Raw genomic sequence first — 19,660 nt, 5'->3', positions numbered from 1 at the left:
TCATCTGAGTCAGGATCTGAGTAGTTCAGGACGGAGAATGGGAAAGAAATTGTGGCTGTAAGAGCTGCTTTTTTGTAGTATTTTCAGTATTGGAGCTAATTTCCTCAAATTCTTGCAACAGTAATTACTGTTTTATAAGTAGTTGCATTGTTTTGAAACTTTAGAACAAGAGATCACAACAATGGCACTTTAAAAAGGAGGACGAGAGACTGTGAGGGCAGCGAAACAGAGGAGCAGTAAATCTGCATAGCTGTCTGACCCAGCAGCAAATCTGCACAGCTGACTGCCTCTGCTGTTTGGTTTCAAGTATCTGAAGATCAGGGTTTGTGATAGGAGCTTGGCTGTCATGTTATGGTTGTGCAGGACTTTGGTTAGGAATACTGTGTTCAGTTCTGGTCTCTCTACTATAGGAAGGATGTTGTGAAACTTGAAAGGTTTCAGAAAAGATTTGTGAGAATGTTGCCAGAGTTGGAGATTTTGAGCTATAGGAACAGTCTGACTTGGCTGCGACTATTTTCCCTGGAGCATTGGAGGCTGAGATGATCATCAGTCATTCCTGATGAAGGGCTTATGCCCAAAACGTTGATTCTTCTGCTCTTTGGATGCTGCCTGACCTATTGTGCTTTTCCAGCACCACACTCTCGTCTCTGATCTCCAGCATCTGCAGTCCTCACTTTCTCCGAGTTTTCGCCAAGTATTCAACTATCAGCATTTTCGTGCTTGTGAAGGGAAAATAAGTGAAAAAGCTGAAGACTGGGCCTCAGTGCTCTGCCTCAGTGCTCTGAGAAACTCCTGCAATAATATCCAAGGGTTGAATTGATTGCACTTCCGTACTTATATCATTAATATATCATGTGGTCAAGTGACCATGGCCCACAATTGGACATTCTAAATTGATGCACATTTGGAGAGCTCAGGCCTGACAGAAAATTGTCCATAATAAATTAAACAACAGTCAGCAGCTATTGGCTACAGAGAACAGTAGAAACCAAAATGAAAGGGGTCACAAAGATTCAAGGGGAACCAGTTACAACCAGCCTGAGGGTTATGTATTAGCAAAGTCTTTATTATACTATCTGGCATTTTGACTGTCTGAGTGTGTGCACTGTACAGCTGCTAGCATTGCAACAGTGAAAGGAATTGACGCGACCCCGTTAGATGATTTGAACTCAGCTCATGACGCCATTGGTGAAAGGCCACAGAACATTCTGGAAGATCCAGTGCGAGGCGGGGTGGGGGGAATTAAAAACACACGCCAGGAAGTCATGGTGGCACAGTGGTTAGCACTGCTCCCTCACAGCACCAGGGTCCTAGGTTCGATTCCAGCCTCGGGCGACTGTCTGTGTGAAGTTTGCACATTCTCCCCGTGTCTGTGTGGAGTTCCTCCGGGTGCTTTAGGTTTCCTCCCACAGTCACAAAGATGTGCAGGCCAGGTGAATTGGCTATGTTAAGTTGCCCATAGTGTTAGGTGCATTAGTCAGAGGGGGGTGGGTTGATCTTCGGAGGGTTGGTGTGGACTTGTTGGGCCGAAGGGCCTGTTTCCACAATATAGGGAATCTAATCTAATCTAATCACCCCACATTGAAGATGCAACAGAGACTACGTGAAGATTCACAGGAAGATTCTTCTACCACGCGTGGTAACAGACTGTGCAGCAACCCAAGAAAACCCAGGTGAAGATCTGCCCTGACCTGATGGAGTCACCTTCGTGGAAGAGAGGAAGGAGATTCGAACGAGTCTGATTGAGACATATAAGATTATGAAAGGATTGGACACTCTGGCAGCAGGAAACATGTTTCCGTTGATGGGTGAGTGCCGAACCAGAGGACACAACTTAAAAATACGGGGTAGACCATTTAGGCCAGAGATGAGGAGAAACTTCTTCACCCAGAGAGTGGTGGCTGTGTGGAATGCTCTGCCCCAGAGGGCAGTGGAGGCCCAGTCGCTGGATTCATTTAAGAAAGAGTTGGATAGAGCTCTCAAAGGTTATGGAGATAAGGCAGGAAGAGGATACTGATTAGGATGATCAGCCATGATCGTATTGAATGGCGGTGCAGGCCCGAAGGGCTGAATGGCCTACTCCTGCACCTATTGTCTATTGAGTCAGCTCAGACACGTGGATCATTGCAGACAGTATCCTTTGTTAGGTGGGTAGAGCTAGATGTAGAGTAAATATTGAGAGAATTTTGGGAAATGTTCACAGTGTTTTCTTTGGAATATTTTGTTAATAAAGTTGAGTTCAATTGCAAACCGAATTCTGAATCCGTTTGTCCACCTCACCAACAAGAACATTGTAGTAAAATGTTTTTACTACATAAACTGGTCAAGTGTCAAAAGCACGGACAACATGAAACAGTAAATCAACCCCTATTTGAGAAAGTATTGATACTCTGAGGTTTTGTGCGTTAATGGCTGTGAACAATTCCATGCACAGGCATTTGTACCAGAGGTGGAGGCCACATGATTACAGCTTAAAAATGTGTTGCTGGAAAAGCCCTTCTTCAGGCTTATGCCCGAAACGTCGATTCTGTTTCTCCTTGGATGCTGCCTGACCTGCTGCGCTTTTCCAGCAACACATTTTTAAGCTCTGATCTCCAGCATCTGCAGTCCTCACTTTCTGCCACATGATTACAGTAAGCTAGCCAGGGCACTAAAGGTACACCTGCTTTTCTCCAAACATGTTTCTTTCCATGAATTTTTTTGTTTTAAAAGTGCATGCGCATTATTTGTAGTAGCAAGTTACACAAGTTATCCAAATACATGGTCACCAAAAGTATCTTTCACCAAGAAAACAGTGTCATCTTTAGTCAGTTCCACTTCCTTCCGACTTTGCACGTGCATTGCATGTAGTCTTTAATATAGATTCTTTATGGAATGTGCACGTTGTTATTGGTTGTTCCTCTGGTATCCGCTCATTCTTAGAATGATGTTGCTCCTTTGGAGTGTATCAGTCATGTGGAGTGTGCTATTGCCATAAAAATTTAAGTTGCTGCTGTTCTACAGCCATCTGTCTCATTAGAGAGTAACAACTGGTGGTGGTTTAACCTAAGGATCATCATGCCTTAGGGCAGGGGAAAGGTTGAGAAAGTAACTTCATGGTTCCACACTGTAAGTAATCTAATCTAATCTAACTTCAGTCAGTTAGGGAATTGAACTCGTGCTATTGGCATCACTGCATTGCAGACCAGCTGTCCAGCTAACAGCAAATTTTCTCTCATGATACTTGTGATGTCTACAGTTTAGTCATTCATATTCATACTCATATTCACTCCATTCAGTTGAGGTGTGAACTATTATAACAGGCCCCAAGTTACCTAATGAATGGACTTCTGTTGAAAACATTAAATGTTGCATCCTAACTGGCTGTCCAGTATTCAGCTCTGGAAATGCCTTGGTGGCTTTTATCAAAGTGAAATTTGACTTTCTATCTGTTCGTTTTGATTTGTCACTTGTGTTTGTTATTACTTCTGACTACTAATTTTTCTGCTATTTAAAGAGTAGTTTGAATGTGGTGTCCATGCCTTTAGTAGATTTATTTATCACCCAAGGGTTACCTTCATATAAATTTGCCAGTTTGTTTATTATTCTTTTGGCAAGTTTAACTGCTGTCTTTTCAATTGAGTAGGGATAGTGGGGACCTTCCCAGTCATTTATGAAGCTGAACTGGGCCTGTGTCACTCACTGCATTGTCTGGTATGCTGTAACGATCGAAGTGTGCTTTAGTCATTATAGAGTCATAGAGATGTACAGCATGGGAACAGACTCTTCGGTCCAACCTGTCCATGCCGACCAGTTATCCCAACCCAATCTCGTCCCACCTGTCAGCACTCGGCCCATATCCCTCCAAACCCTTCCTATTCATATACCCATCCAAATGCCTCTTAAATGTTGCAATTGTACCAGCCTCCACCACACCCTCTGGCAGCTCATTCCATACACGTACCACCCTCTGTGTGAAAAAGTTGCCCCTTAGGTCTCATTTTATATCTTTCCCCTCTCACCCTAAACCTATGCCCTCTAGTTCTGGACTCACCCACCCCAGAGAAAAGACTTTGTCTATTTATCCTATCCATGCCCCTCATAATTTTGTAAACCTCTATAAGATCACCCCTCAGCCTCTGACGCTCCAGGGAAAACAGCCCCAGCCTGTTCAGCCTCTCCCTATAGCTCAAATCCTCCAACCCTGGCAATATCCTTGTAAATCTTTTCTGAACCCTTTCAAGTTCAGTCTCAAAATAGTAGTCCATGATTACAAGGTAATCAGGTCCCGCAAGAGTGAAGTAGTTTGCTCCAAACTTCAATCAAAGCTTGTATGGGATGACGAGTCATGAGCTGCTCATGTACTTGCTTAGCTTGGTACGCATTACAATCATGCTGATCACTGGCTCATGTAGTCTTTAATCTCACAGCTCATGTTTGACCGATAGAGCACTTCTGCTGCCGCCTTCAGACTAGCCTGATGGTTTATATGGTTGCACTTCATTTTTTTCTTACCTCATTGGAGTCAATGGCTCTGCTTTCTTTATACAAACTACTGATGTTAGCTATCATTTCATTGCTGTATGCCTAATATACAAACTCCTTTTCTCTCTGATCTACAGATGTGTCCTTGATACTTTCAGGCCATCCTTACCTCACATTTTCCTGCAGGGCTTGGAGAGTTGCATTTTGATGCATGTTTTGAACAAGCTACTTGTCTTTCAGATTAAATGACGCTGCTGTGTTGCTGACTTCAAGAGCAGGCCAAGCTGTTAATTCCCATTAAATCTGGAAGACTTCACACTTTGTATTTGCATCCTTCATTTTCTTCTTAGGTATACAGCTGATGACTGAATAGTAGCAATGTACATCTATTTCTCTTGCTTGTATGTCAGTTATAACCAATTTCTCTGCAATCAAAAACATTTTTTGCAGGTATTTATGAGCAATTTGTGGGTGATGCATTTGTAGTAGCTTGTGTTCAGAGTACTTATCACTGTTTCTTCCAAGCAGGTAATGATTAAAATGCTGTCAAGCAGAGCAAATAGCCAAGTACTGGTTCTGTAAGGGTCACTTAAGGTAGCTCCAAGTCTTATGTCATTGGCATCAAGCTGCAAAGTGTCTTTAGCCTTGTCCTTGTGTACAAGTTCACACTTTGATGACAAATCAGCCAAGAGCCTTGATAAGTAGTTCATAAATCCAACAAATCACTGCATTGCTTTCAGATTTGTTGGTTGTTGCATGTCTCATCTCAGACTTTTGGGTGAAGACCTTTTACATGATCAATATATTTGACTCAAGACATCTTGAATTTCATCTTTTTCTTGATCAGTTCCAGGCTCATTTAGTGAACTGCTCATGGTCTACAATGGCATGTTCCGTTGTGTCTCTACATCCATAAACGAGCAGATCATCTTCACTAGATTTTACTCCAGACAGGTCACTGACTCTTGTGCTGTCTACATTCATACTCTAATGGAGCACTGGACATGATAAGTAACATGTGGAACCATCTGTATCTCCTGAATGGTATCCAAAATGAAGTTAGAAAACTGCTGAGTTCATCCACTTTCACTTGACAGTAATCATTCTTTGTTTTGAGGTTACTTCACCATTGTATTTTGCCTTTACCATGGCAAGTTGTAGCAAAATATCTTCAGTAATTGGCATAGAGTAGTGAAATCTCTTCAAAGCTTTAGTGAGATCCTTAGGATCGATGCACAGTCTCAATTGTTGAGGTTTGTTTGGATCAGCAATTTGGTAGCAATCAATCTGTAGAAATTATCACTTCCTTTACCAGCTCTTCAGGCTGGACTTGAAGGCAGCTGGCCTCAGTAGCTGGCTTTCTTACAGTCCTGAAAATCCCTTGCCGCCCTCACCTCTCATCGTTCACCTCACACCCACACCCTCTTTTAGCACTTTAACATGTTTCAAATATTGTGTGTTTAATGACTAACACTGATTGTATATAAAGATACTTGTAGCTGAGATAGAGGTCACATGACTACAGGGAGCTACTATACAAAGGATTCAGTTGTATTTTCAAAAACACTCAATAAAATAATTAGTGAAAGAAGTTGTTTATTGCATTTATTTTCAAAATCAAGCTTTGTTTTAAATTGTGAAATGTTAATGCAGGATAGCTATCTGCCACACTCTGTATCTGCTCTCTTTTTGCCTTCTCTTTCTGTTTCACAAGGGTCATACAGTAGTATGTTTACAGCCTCTCACTGACCATTGATAACACATTTAAAGTTATTAGAATTTTCAGGTTCAACTTTGGAAAATGATGTAGACAATGGCAAGACAGTTGGGAAAATATGGTGAGAGTGCAAAAATTAGATCTTGAAATTAGATTTTTTATTTAAGGTTTCAGTAACTCTGAGAATCTCACTAGTAAGCAGTGAGGGCATTAATTGCACATGTTAATGTTACATTGTTCTCTAATTTTGTCTTATTTATATGTCGGGTTTTTTTTTAATCCCAGGCAGTGGAGAGAAACTGTATGGTATTGATTCCTGTTTTTAAAGTCTGAGTATTTACCTGGTGGGAGAAAGTGAGAACTGTAGATGCTGGAGATCAGAGTTAAAGAGTGTTGTGCTGGGCAGCTGAGGAGCAGGAGGGTCAATGTTTCGAGCATAAGATTTAATCAGACTCTATCTGGTGGCCGCAGCTAGCCAACAACATCATCTCCAGGCATGTACCTTGGCCAGCATTTACCAGCATCTCGGCCATCCGTGGACAGTGACTGCATACTCCCTCTGTCCAGGGAGGTGAAACAGCAAAGTCACCATCGTTATGGCACTCATTGTTTTTGACTTATTTATTTATAATATATTTCACTCCTGCATTTTGGAGCTCACCACTTTACATTGTGAAGCTGCTGCCAGTTTATTTTGCATGCACGGCCATTCACGCACATTATCAAAATTGAGTGGATTTCAAGACTGTCAACGTGCTTTCTTAGCACTCACTCACTTTGTACTTACTTGAACGCCTTCTTGCACATTACTTCACTCAGACCTTATTAGCTGTCAATTTCTGTCTGGCCTTGCCTTTTGGTGCAGACTGAAAGCTAAGCAATTTGGGATGTTTGCTTGCAATAACAATCATGGGAATGAACATGTTGAATGACAGCATCGTTCTACATCATTTGTCAGGCCAACTATATGTGCTTCGACCATTGGATATGTCTGAAAGTCTTAAGCGGAGCAGTTCTTATTCCAGTTCAGGTGGCTTATTGTCAATCAAGGGATTGCTACCACATTTGGTCAAGGGCATAGTTGGATCTCAATTCATGGTCAGCCCATTATGTGGGGCAATCAGGGTCATAGGATTTATCTTATTACATCTGGCGAGTCAACTACAGTTAGTTTAGCAAGTCCTCCCCAAACAGTTTGGGTGTTAGTAGTAAGTTGGTCAGGGAGCTATAGAGAGATCAGTCAGCGCTGTGGTCCATCATTAGTTGAGACTGTGGTTCCATATAGTCAAAAATGTGGCTGGTCTACACTCTGAAAGTCAAGGGATTTATCAGGGACCACTGCCATGGTGGAGAAATTGGTTTTAATCAATTGTGAGGATTGGAGGCAACATGCTGGAACAGTGGAGTTTAGGGGGGGGAGTCTCAACATAAGTGCTAGGCTTGCTGTAGTTTAGAAGAATAAGAGATGACTTGAAAGAAATGTGTTAAGATCCTGAGGGGCCTTAATGTGGTGGATGTGAAAAGTATTTTGTGGGCGAATCTGGATCTAAAAATAAGGGGTCACCCATTTAAGGCAGAGGTGTTGAGAATATTTTCTTCCTGAGACTGTTTGCCTTTGGAGCTCCCTTCCTCAAAAGATGGCAGAGTCCTGAATATTTTAAAGATAGAAGTAAATAAATTCTTAATAACGAGGAAAAGGTTATCGAAGATAGGGAATGTGGATTAATCGGATCAGCCATAAGTTTATTAAATAGCGGAATAAACTTGGGAGTTGAGTGGTCTACCTCTCCTAATTCATGTGATTGCATGTATATCTGTTGAAAAATTCAAAATTGAGATTGATAGACACTTTTGCCAGTCAGGATATTCAGTGTTACAGACTGAGGCAGGTTGATGAAGTTAAGACACAAATTGGTATTGATCTAATTGAATATAAGAGTAGGCTTGATAGCCTACTCCATAGAGATAGCTGAATGGCCTACTGTTCCTATGTTGCACCAGCATCCCTCTTCCTAAGGTAAGGGAGAGGGAGTACTTGAATCCAATCAATAAATCTCAGTTTATGTAGATCTAATTGGTAATCTTACTTTGAAGCGGCCTGACCTAATAGTTGTACTAAAAAAAAAACACTGATGCAGTAACGGCCAATCTTCTGATTGGTTTTGTTCTTCTAAGCTGTCCTAAGAATGATTTGTAAGTGCTGATGAGACATAACTTTGTTCAAAGTAGTATGCTATTCTACAGCATAAACATCCTTAACCATTCATCCAGCTCAAAATTTCACATGGGAACATTACTGGGAACATTTTGGGAATTTCAGATCATGTAACAGCCCATTTAAGAGATCAACTGCAGCTGTGAATTAGTTAACACTGTGGCTAACATCTCAGTAGATTCTGCTGTTTGCTTTAGCGGATGTTTTCATGTTTTAATTCATTTTTTAAAAACTATGATAAATTTATCACACCAGATGCATTTGGTGACATGCTGTCATCATGTAGTCGACGATCTTGTTGCATCATTCTATAAACAAGCATGGTAAAACATCTTATGAGATGCGTTGTCATGGTAACAATGCTTCTTTAAGTGTACGTAAAAGATTCATGGAGTTAGCCAGAATCAGTGCTCGGCAAAGGGTTGCAACATGTGCAGACTTGGAAATCCTGTTTGTAGAAAGCATTCCTTGTTGGAGATGATACTTCAGTGTTCTCATCAAATCAATCCAAGCTGACTGGTGTTGATGTTCGATGCTACCGCAGATATTTATGTGATGAATTCTGATTGATTTTTTTTGTTGTTGTTCATTGATGTTATGTAACAGTTTGAAGATTGCGAATAATCTGGGTTAATTAACAAGGCAGGGCTTGTCTGTGTTCAAGCTCTCCTTTAAAAATGGAATTTGAAGACAGGATAGAATATTACTTGAGGGTCTTGCCTTTTAGAAAAGCAGGAGTAATGCTGTTCCATGTGTGCTCAGAGTGGTCAAATGGTAAGACATAGTTCAGTGATTTTTTTTTTGAAAATTCTTTTTAGCTATTTCCTTGTCTATACAATCAGTGTGTCAGTTGCAGTGTTATGTTATTTAGACTTGACTTTCAAATTTGAGGATATAATTATGATGCTGTATCTTTGCAAGTAGGTGAACAAGAGTGGACCTAGTATCCTGAGTTTGTTATCTTGTAAGTTTTGCACTGGCAAGAATTTTTTTTTAATATGTTGACTATCACGGTCAATAGAATGCTGCTGAAATTATACTGATGTTGCATTCTTCCTAGCAGTGTCAGATTACCTCAATTCAAATACGAATAATATTGATTATGTGTTTAAATTTAGAGAAAGCTCAGGCGAATCCACCGAATCACCTTTTACGATAGTACATGTTTTCAAACAGGCTGCACGGCTGCTGGTTTTCTTTGATACAACGACAAAATAATGTGAATACTCAAACTCTGAAATCAAAAATCTTGCAAATCTCAGTAGGTTACACTATCTATGGAGAGAAACCCCAGGAATTAATTATTCTAGTTGTGTCATAGTTTCTGATCATGTATATAACATTTTCTCCATCAGAGTTTGTAACTTTCAGATTTAATTGAATAACATATTCTAAGCATGTTTTTTGCTGAAAAGTATGGTGTCTTTTATGAGGTTCACCTGTTATTGCTGTGCTGTCTATTTTCATCTTGAAGCCTACAAACTTTACCATGAACCAGTAGTTCTTTGCTGGTTTTTGCCACTATTTCCATTTTGATTTGATTTTGTTGTTTTTGCATTTATCTTCTTTGGTGTCCTGTTGCCCTTCAATCTCTGAACTGCTTACTGAATATTGTTGAATTGTACGGAGATCAACTCAGCGCTGAGTGGAATCACTGAATTATTATGGCGCAGGAGGACGCTATTTAACCCGTCATGTTTGCTCCGGTTCTATTAACTAGTGCCTATGTTCTGCCTTTTCTCCATATCTATGTCCTCTATTTCTATCCAAAAAATCATTTTAGTGCTGTCTTGAATGCCTCAATTGAACTTGTCTCTGTCATATTTCCAAGCAGTGCATTCCATACCTTAAGTATTAACTGTGTGAAAAAGTCTTTTCTCACATTGCACTTGCTTTGTTTAAACATTACTTTAAATTCTTTAGGTTTGGATGACTCCAAAATAAAATTGGCTTTTAGATCCCAAATCCTCCACTACAGAGAGATCATTCACAAAGGATGCTCTTACTCAGGTATGAACTGTTTGAGGTCTTCATTGCAAATGATGGTATAGCTCATGCAAACTCGGAGCAGGACTAAAACACTTAACCATCAAACTTACTCAGCCATTAAATAAAATTACTGTTGATTACTCCATTATCTAGTTTAATCCCAATAATAGTTCATCTCTTTGTTTTAAATCAAGAATCTACCTACCTCTGCTTTAACAAAAAAGGTGCTTCCAAGGTGCTTTGAGGAGGAGGAGGATTCCAAACACACTTTCCCCTTTGAGGTGGGGAAAAATCTCTTGCCTCTGTCTTAAATGAGTGATCCTTATTTTTAAATTGTGACAACAGTTCTGAATCCTCCCATGAGAGGAATCATCCTTTCAATATCCATTCTGTCAAGATCCCACACAATTGTGTATGTTTCAATCACATCAATTCCTATTCTTGTAAATGCCAATGGACGCAAACTTAGTATGTCCAATCTTTTATCATAAGACAACCTTCTCATTCCAGATATTAGTCTCGTAAACCTTTTCTGAACTGTGTCAAAAGAATTTGCATCTTTCATTAAGTAAAGAAGTCGACAATGTACATAGTAGTCCAGATATGGTCTCTCTATAAATAAAGCATAACTCACCTGCTGTTGTATTTAATTCACCTTGCAGTACATGCTAACATTCTATCACATTTTCTAATTACTTGCTGTATATATACTAACAGTTTGCTATTCATACACTAGGATACCTAGGTACCTGCATATCACTTTTGCAATTTTTCACCATTTAGATAGTAGACTTCTTCATGTCACCACGGGCAATTGCACATTTTCCCATATTATATTCCCTTTGTCAGATCTCTGCCCTTCACTTAACCTACATGCATGTTTTTGTACCTGCCTTACGTACTCTTCACAATTTACTTTCATACCTGTGTTTGCGACATCAGCAGGTTTAGCAACTATACTCTAGTACATTTTTCAAGCCATGTATGTAAATTGTAAACAGTTGAGGTCTGAGACTGATCCCTGTGCACATCATTTGTAATGTCTTGCCAATCAGAAAATTTCCCGTTTATACCTGCTTTTTATTTCTGTTAGTAAGCCAAATTTCTATCCATGTTAATAGGTTACTCTATATTGTGAGCTTTTATTTTCCACATTAACATTTGATGTTTTATTAAAGATGTAGTAACTTACCAAATGCATTCTGAAAATTCAGTACCTGTTCCCCTTTATCCGCGGCACTGCTACTTAAAAGAACTCCAATACATTAATTAAACTTGATTTGCCTTCCACAAAACCATGTTAACTGTCTCTGCCCAATACACCTTAATTTTTAAGTGCTCTGTCATAACATTTTTAACCGTTTTTAGCATTTTTCTTCTGGCAGATGTTAAATTAACCTCTTTTCTATCCCCCTCACTTTTCTGCTACTTTCGATCTCACAGAACCTTCCCTGAATTGAGGAAATCTTTGAAAATTAAAATCAGTATATGAGCCACTTATCTTCAGATCTGAAGATGAAGTCCATCAGGACTGCAGATTCGACGATTTGCTCAATAGCACTTTCCTGGTAATAGTAATTATCTTGAATACCTCCCTCCCTCCAATTTCTGATTAGTAGCTATTTCTGGAATACTACTTGTGTTTTCTGCAGAGAGGACCAGTACACACTGCCTGTTGAATTCATCTGCCATCTCTTTTGTTTTTCATCATTAATTCCCCAAGCTCAGTTTTCCTTGGACCAATGCTCAGTTTGTAAACTTACTTTTCCAATATTGAGAAACATTCTTGGTATCTGTTTTTGCATTTCTATCCAGCTTTCTTTCATAATGCGATTTTCTCTCTTCAATAATCTTTGCCATTCTTTACTGTAATATTCCATTCAGTCTTCTGACTTGCTATCTATCTTTGCACAACTACATGATTTTTCTTTAAGTTTACTACTAATCTTTAATTTTTGTTTAGTTAATAATGGAAGATGACTGTTGCCTTTTAATACTTTTCTTTTTTGTTAGAATATATCTATTGTTATGGACCAGGCCAGACCCTTTAAAAACATTTTAAAAAGATAGTCCAGACCTTAACTTTTTTTTAGGCAGATGGAAAGTGGATATTCCACGAGTGATGCAGCTAGTCAAACCACTCAGCTTTAAACAAAACAGAATTTATTTAATCACTACGGATGAAACATGAACAAAAGAAAAGGATTTAGAATTACTTATTTGATAACCCAACTGATTCTATCACAACTTAATGAAGGAGCTGTTCCAATCTCCACAACATCCCATAAACACACCCCTTGGCAAAAGGTAAATTCAACCACAGGTTCTCACATGTGGGAGAGGTTTCAGAAAGAAAGTTCAAGCAAGAAACATCTGTTGAACCATGGAACCTCTTTTCACTGTAGCTGCTTCGGTAGATCCCCAGAAGTTTTTGACCGTTTGCTAGAAAAAAAGTCTGAACTGGGAGAACTGGCCGCTCCCCTGCTATTGTTCAAAGTAACCATTTTTAGACAAATTTGCCACCTCTGTTTTTACGATCCCTCTTGAAAAAAACCGAGGACAACATAACCTTTTTAAAGGGGCAGCATTGCCACACTTCCCCCGAAGCAAAACATCAATATACAAAAATAGCTTCATTTTAAAACCCTTTAGTCTTACACTGTTAGTACGCTACAATATATATACATTACTTTGACCATATTCATGCACACATGCACTATACATTCTATTTCAGTCTGTTTACTCCTGCCCCCGAACACCTCCGTTTCTCATCCAAGTCTTGACAATGCGTCGGCCATCATGTTTTCTTGCCCTGTCACATATACAATTTTCAAATTGATTGGATGTAATAATAAGCTCCACCTAAACAGTCTGGCATTTTTGTCCTTAAATTTCTCGACGAACTTCAATGAATTTCTGATCAGTGTATATGATTATTTCAGACACATTACTGGCAACATAAATGTTGAATTGTTGTCACGCCAACACCAAGCTCAAAGTCGCCTTCTCTATTGTCGAGCGTTTCTGTTGATGAGTGTTCAATTTCCCGGAGAAATATCCAATAGATCTTTCTATCTTTTCATTGTCTTCCTGTAGGAGCACAGCAACAACACCCACATCACTCACATCAATAGTGCAATTCCAGGAATTGTAGTGCTACTGTTTTCGTCGATGGTATGGGAAACTCCCCAATTTTCTTTGTTTTCACATTGCATTATCCATATCCAGTAACATGGCCCAGGAAGGTGACTTGGACTTTGGCAAATTCACTCTTAACAAGGTTTATCACCCATTTCTGATGAAGGGCTTTTGCCTGAAACTTCGATTTTCCTGCTCCTCCGATGCTGCCTGACCTGCTATGCTTTTCCAGCACCATACTCTCGACTCTAATCTCCAGCATCTGAAGTCCTCACTTTCGCTAGGTTTATCACCAAGCCTGCCTCACGAAGTCAATTGAGTAAGTGTGATAAATATTGTAAATGTTCCTTCCATGTGTGACAGAAAAATCACCAAGTCATCAACATAAACTACACAATTGTGTAATCGGGGAATTGCTTTATTGGTTAGTCTTTGAAATGTGTTGTCTGCATTTTTCTTACCAAATGGCATGACTTTAAATTGACACTGTCCATTCGGTGTTACGGAAGCTGAAATTGTCTTTATCGGAAACAGCAAAGATACTTGCCAGAATCCTCTGAGTAAGTGCAACTTAGAAATATATGTTGCTTGTCCCACCTTTTCAATACAGTTTTCCAAACGCAGAATTAGAAATGAATAAAACTTGTAACTACGTTGACTTTGTGTTAGTCCACACACAACTGTTGCGTACCATCTGGTTTTAGCGCTGTTACTATGGGTGAGCTCTGGGCACTGCAACTCACTATGATTGTGTCGTCTTGGAGCATGTGTTCAATCTCAGATTGAACCTGTGCCAACTTTAGAGGGTTATGTCTATAAGTATGTTGCTTAATTGGAACAGCATTTCCTATATCTACATCATGCATAATTAGATTAGTACTCCCCAGCTTATTTCCACCTATCTTCCCAGAGATAGCAGTAACTCTTTCTGATCACATCAATTTTTTCTGACTCCTGTTGACTTAACATCCCTTTAGGTTCAGTGACAACCCCCCTGAACCGAGATGTCTCTTTGGAAATTTCAAATTGTATCTCATGTAAACTTCAATTTTACTGTTCTCTGATTCTCCCTCAAATTCATCTACATATTTACTTCCCCAGAAACATTCTTGGAAACCAGTTGCCCTAATTACCTTTGTGGGCTTTATTTCAATGAAGTTTTAATTCTGCCTGAACTGTTTCTGGTCACAACATTGCCTCTTTAAGTACTCACACCCTTCTCTTTCACTTATCTCTCATTGATCACCTAAAAATAACTGTCTACAAACTCAACAGTAACTCCTAACCCTGCCTCGAGGTCTGTACCCATTCTGAGGACTTTTAGCTGTTGAATTGATTAAATGCTGTTTTTTTTTCTCTGATAGATTGGTCATCTTCCATTCAGTCATTGTTTCCTTACTTCACTACTTCCTCATGACCACATGGGTGCAAATTTAAACTGAACATTTATTACGCTTAACTAGCTTAATCATTTTTTTAATCACATCTGGCTTGATTGCATAAGTATAATTGTGAATTGATTTTTATTTATTTGTTCATCAAATATGGGTATAGTTGAGTCGTAGGCAGTGTTTATTGCCTTTCCTTAATTGCCTCCACCCCCCCCCCCCCCCCCCCCCCCGCCCCAACTGACACCCCCACTCTCAAGGTATTTTTAATGTATAATTTCAGTTACAACACACTATAAACTTTTGCTATAAATTCTGTGTCTTACAATTGTGTACTCCACAACCCCTTAATGAAGGAGCAGAGCTCAGAAAGCTAGTTCTTCCAATTAAACCTGTTGGACTGTAACCTTGTGTTGTGTGATTTTTAACTTTGTACACCTGCTTCAGAGGTGTATAATAACGTCTTTGAACAGGTTGGATAGAAAATATCTATGATAAGTCCAGAATTTCAGGAAGAACATAAAATTGAGCTCAGTAGATCGATCCTGTCTTGACACTGAATTGTTTAGCTGCCCCAGAGACCAGTCTTTTGGGCTTAGTGTATTCTATGATCATGGCTTGAACGTTGTATGTGCACCTGGATCTCAGAGTATGACATCGCCTGGAAGTATTGTTGCTTGCTTTATTCTGCTTTTGTCTAATATATTTGAAATAAATTGTTTTATTTGTTTTTACCTAATTGCTACAGTTTGGCCGGGGAATCAGGAGCATACGCTGTGCAACCCTCATGCGATGAGCCCTAGTAATAAGTGCTGGTGGAAATGAATTGTAATATATCCATGAAAGATTCATCATGCGCACACTCCAGCCAACCATAGAGAATTGTGTACATGGCATGTCAGTTTCATGTCCATCTGTACCCCTTTCATTACTCCTCCTCCTTCTCCTCCCTCCTCCATGCACAAATATCCTTCTGGGATTCTGAAAATGCAGCTTATTTCCTTGACAGGATGGGACCAATGCCCAAATTTTCATGGTTAAATGCTTGTTTTTCTAATCTGAGCCATAATTATAGTCGGTAGAAAGTGCATTTGGAAAATGCAGATTTGGAAAATATATATTTCTCTAAAACTATACAAATCCCTTTCTGCTGCTGTAACTGTGAGTCACCAGCATGATTCATACCTGTGTGCTGCCTTTTTGCTTCACTACCATAAAAATAAGTTATAATAAAAGACTGTTGTGCCTTTGCAGCATCATCTTTAACTTCACTGTTAAAATTTATCTTGATGTTTAGCTTTATAATTTCTCGAGTTGTCACAGAAATCCTTTCCCTACCCCCACATATAGCAAATAAGCCCTTCAAAATTTGAGAGTATATGGATAATTGGTGTCTGAAAAGCCAGACAATGATGCTGTTCATATCCAATTACCCTGTTTGTTGAATGAGCTGCTTGTGCTGGAATGCACTGTGAAGGGCTATGTGGATCAATAAGCTTCAATTAATTTTTAAAAGGTCTTCTGTCCAGCATAGGAGTCTCATGGAGGCAATGACACATTCTTTGCTTTTAAATCAAAAATTATTCTGCCTGTGTCTGCTTGCTTTCTGAATTTCTTTGTAAGTGATGGCTGCTGCCTAGTGATGTGTACTATAGCAGGTTGCAGGCGAGAGACTTCCAAATTCTTCTCATTGCTTTTTGAGTTTTTCCTGACGTCATTTCCTTTCTAAGGTCAGAACTTTGCCTGTTGCTCAGTTTGAACATCGACCTGAGGAAAAAATGCACAACAGTTTGGACGACTTTACTAATTCAGTAGTAGCTGACAACTCTTTTGTCTAGTCTGCCTGTTAAACCTTTCAGGATTAGTCGTTGAATCTTCGGTACTGAAATTGAAACGGCTCACAGGTATAGACTAATGGATTGCAGTGAAAACATGTGAGAACAGAATATATCAAGGGTGTGAGGGTGTAAATTTAAAGTATTTAATGAGATGCTTCTTGGCTGACTTTTTGAAGCATATGCTAATTTTTTTTCTTTTTAAAGATATTAAATTTGTTTTGCAATTCCTGATTATCAGTAATGTTTGGAAGAAATCTGCAGATTATTATGTCTGTTCATTAAGAAATTGTAATCACCATAAACTTATCATTAATCATGAGTATCCTTCAGAAGTGACAGTATGTTATGCAACAGTGAATTGTTTTAAAGCTGTAAGAGAGACTTCCTAGTTTCTATCCAAGAGCATTAAATCCATGCAGTTGTAAGAAATAAGAAAATAGACTAAATTGACATACTTATCTGTAAAATAACTTGACCAATTTATTTTCCATTCTGTTGAATGGAAGAAACATGAATTACAGGAATTAATTCAGACTTGCCTGAATCATATATCATGCTTAGATGTAGAGACCCATGAAAGTTTTCATTTGCTTTCCCACTTCCTGTCTTAAAGATGTTGATCAATTTTTGGAGTAGAATTTCATGAGTACCACTAAAACTTGGATACCTTATTTTAATGGTGTTTTTCATGTCAATGCACAGCATCTCATCAGGTTATTTGATCTTGGAAAGCATTACATGTATTATCATTTACCTGAATGATGATGTCCTATAACATTCCAAAAAGGTCAGCAAACTTAACTTGAATCTTCCGGTTATGCAGAGCAGAGAGTGGGGAATGATGTGGGGCAGGAGAGTCGAAACCTGAAGAGGGATGAAAGAGTTGGGAGGGGGATAACAAAAAAGAAGAAAAAATCTGGTGTTTAGCTGCTGTTTCCCTACATTTTCTATTAATATTTTGTGTTTGGTAATCAGGAATTAAAATCTAACGATTTTAAACTCACCCTCTTCAAATTCAAACATTCCAGTTTTCAGGTAATTTGTGTAAATTTTTAATTCTGGAAAAAAATGCTTGGATTATGCCATTTCAGTCATTTCATGTACAGTTGTTGCACATTGCTTTGTATACTGTGTCATAAAATATTAGGAAATAAGGTTAATTTTTGGTGATTTAAAAAACTGAACAGAGATTTTGTTGTAAAACTCAATTACTTTGATAATCTTAGCCACAGCTAAAGAAGCATAGTTAAGAGTTTGATTAACCCTGATATTTGACACATGGTCATGCCTTGAAGCAAGTAGGTACCTATTTAGATTAATATGGAGGTGCATTTGTTGGACTGGGGTGAACAAAGTTAAAAATCACACAACACTAGGTTATAATCCAACAGTTTTATTTTGAAGTACTAGCTTTCGGAGCACTGCTCCTTCATCAGGTAGCTGTGGAGCAGGATCATAAGACACTGCTCCACAGATATCTGATGAAAGAGCAGCTCTTCGAAAGCTAGTACTTCAAAATAAACCTGTTGGACTATAACCTGGTGTTTTAGATTAAGGTGGGGGAACACCAAGTTTGACGACTTATTTCATTTGAATGACTGGAGTGTGTTTCTAGCACTGGCCATGTCAACTCAGTGCTGCAGGCAAGGAGTTGCTGACAGATTTGCTCCATCCAATACAGGCCGCCTGCTTTTTCTCAGAAGGGGAAGGTTCCTGGTTGAGAAGCTGTTTCTTAAATGGAAAGTGGAATGAAAGATTCCTGCAATTCCAATAAGCTGAATGTCAGAGTACACCCAGGGATACAGGCAGTTGCCTTAGGTTACATGTTGAATGGAGGAGAGATACCAATGGTGAAGTGTTGATACTGCAGAGGCAGAACAGTGAAAGCAAGTGACCAGCAAGGTTGTCTGCCAGTGTTTGGACCTGATGACTTGGCATAACATGAGTTTCAATGACCTCATGCAGGTGGCCAGACCTCATGAATATATTTTGCATGCCACCTCAATAACGGTCTCCTATACTGCTCAACGCCTTATCCCAAAACTTATTCAGCAAGATTCACGCCTAATTTCTAAATACTCTACTTTGTGTCTTAAAAAAAATGATGCTGCCACCCTCATACCTACCTCACCATTCTGCTATGAAAAGCAAGCCATCCATTGTGACATTTTCATTGGCGACCTGGCCTTTTTTTAGCTGCACAAAGTGACACACAACAGAAATGAGCAGGATAGAGCAAAGTTAAAAATCACCCAAGACAAGGTTATAGTCCAGTAGGAGAAAGTGAGGACTGCAGATGCTGGAGATCAGAGTTAAAAGGTATGGTGCTGGAAAATCACAGCCGGTCAGGCAGCATCTGAGGAGCAGGAGAGTCAATGTTTTGAGCATAAGCTCTTCATCAGGAATCATTACATTCCTTACAAAGAGCTTATGCTAGAAACATTGACTGTCCTCTCCTCGGATGCTGCCTGATGTGCTGTGCTTTTCCAGCATCACACTTTTTGTCTGTAGTCCAACAGGTTTATTTGGAAGTACAAGCTTTTGGAGTGCTGCTCCTTCTTCAGGTAGCTAGCTGATGAAGGAACAATGTTCTGAAAGCTTGTACTTCCAAATATAAACCTATTGGACTATGACCTGGTGTTGTGTGATTTTTAATATGGTCCACCCCAGTCCAACACTGGCACCTCCACATCAGAATAGAGCAAGCAGAGGTCTTCAACCCTTCCCTCAAAGTCACAGAGTTTCGAAAGCAAAGAAAGGAAGGCCTTCTGGCCATTGTGTCTGTACAAGTCATCAATCATCCATCTATTCTAATTGCATTTTCCAGTACTTGGTCGAAAGTCTTATGCTGTGGTATTTTAAGATTTCAACTAAATACCTCTTAAATATCTTGATGGTGCCTGATTCTACC

The 19,660-nt window shown here is 39.3% G+C and overlaps 1 protein-coding gene across 6 annotated transcripts in view; it reads left to right on the top strand.

The window, feature by feature from the left end:
- Nucleotides 1–19,660, top strand: part of dagla (diacylglycerol lipase, alpha) — a 388,180-nt gene that overhangs the window by 212,013 nt on the left and 156,507 nt on the right. Inside the window, exon 1 of one of the 6 annotated variants that reach the window (XM_043706011.1) lies at nt 8,881–8,948. The exons of 3 other annotated variants lie outside the window; for them this stretch is intronic. The gene's annotated coding sequence lies outside the window, so the exon portion shown is untranslated. Of the gene's footprint in view, nt 1–8,880; nt 8,949–9,084; nt 9,171–16,780; nt 16,816–19,660 lie in introns of those variants that run through there. 2 more of the 6 variants (XM_043706008.1, XM_043706010.1) reach the window with 2 other exon arrangements.

The sequence above is a fragment of the Chiloscyllium plagiosum genome, chromosome 16, assembly GCF_004010195.1.
Source record: "Chiloscyllium plagiosum isolate BGI_BamShark_2017 chromosome 16, ASM401019v2, whole genome shotgun sequence".
NCBI classification, from domain to species: Eukaryota; Metazoa; Chordata; class Chondrichthyes; order Orectolobiformes; family Hemiscylliidae; genus Chiloscyllium; species Chiloscyllium plagiosum.
The sequence above is the reverse complement of the archived record's forward strand: the minus strand, read 5'-3'. Positions and strand labels throughout refer to the sequence as shown.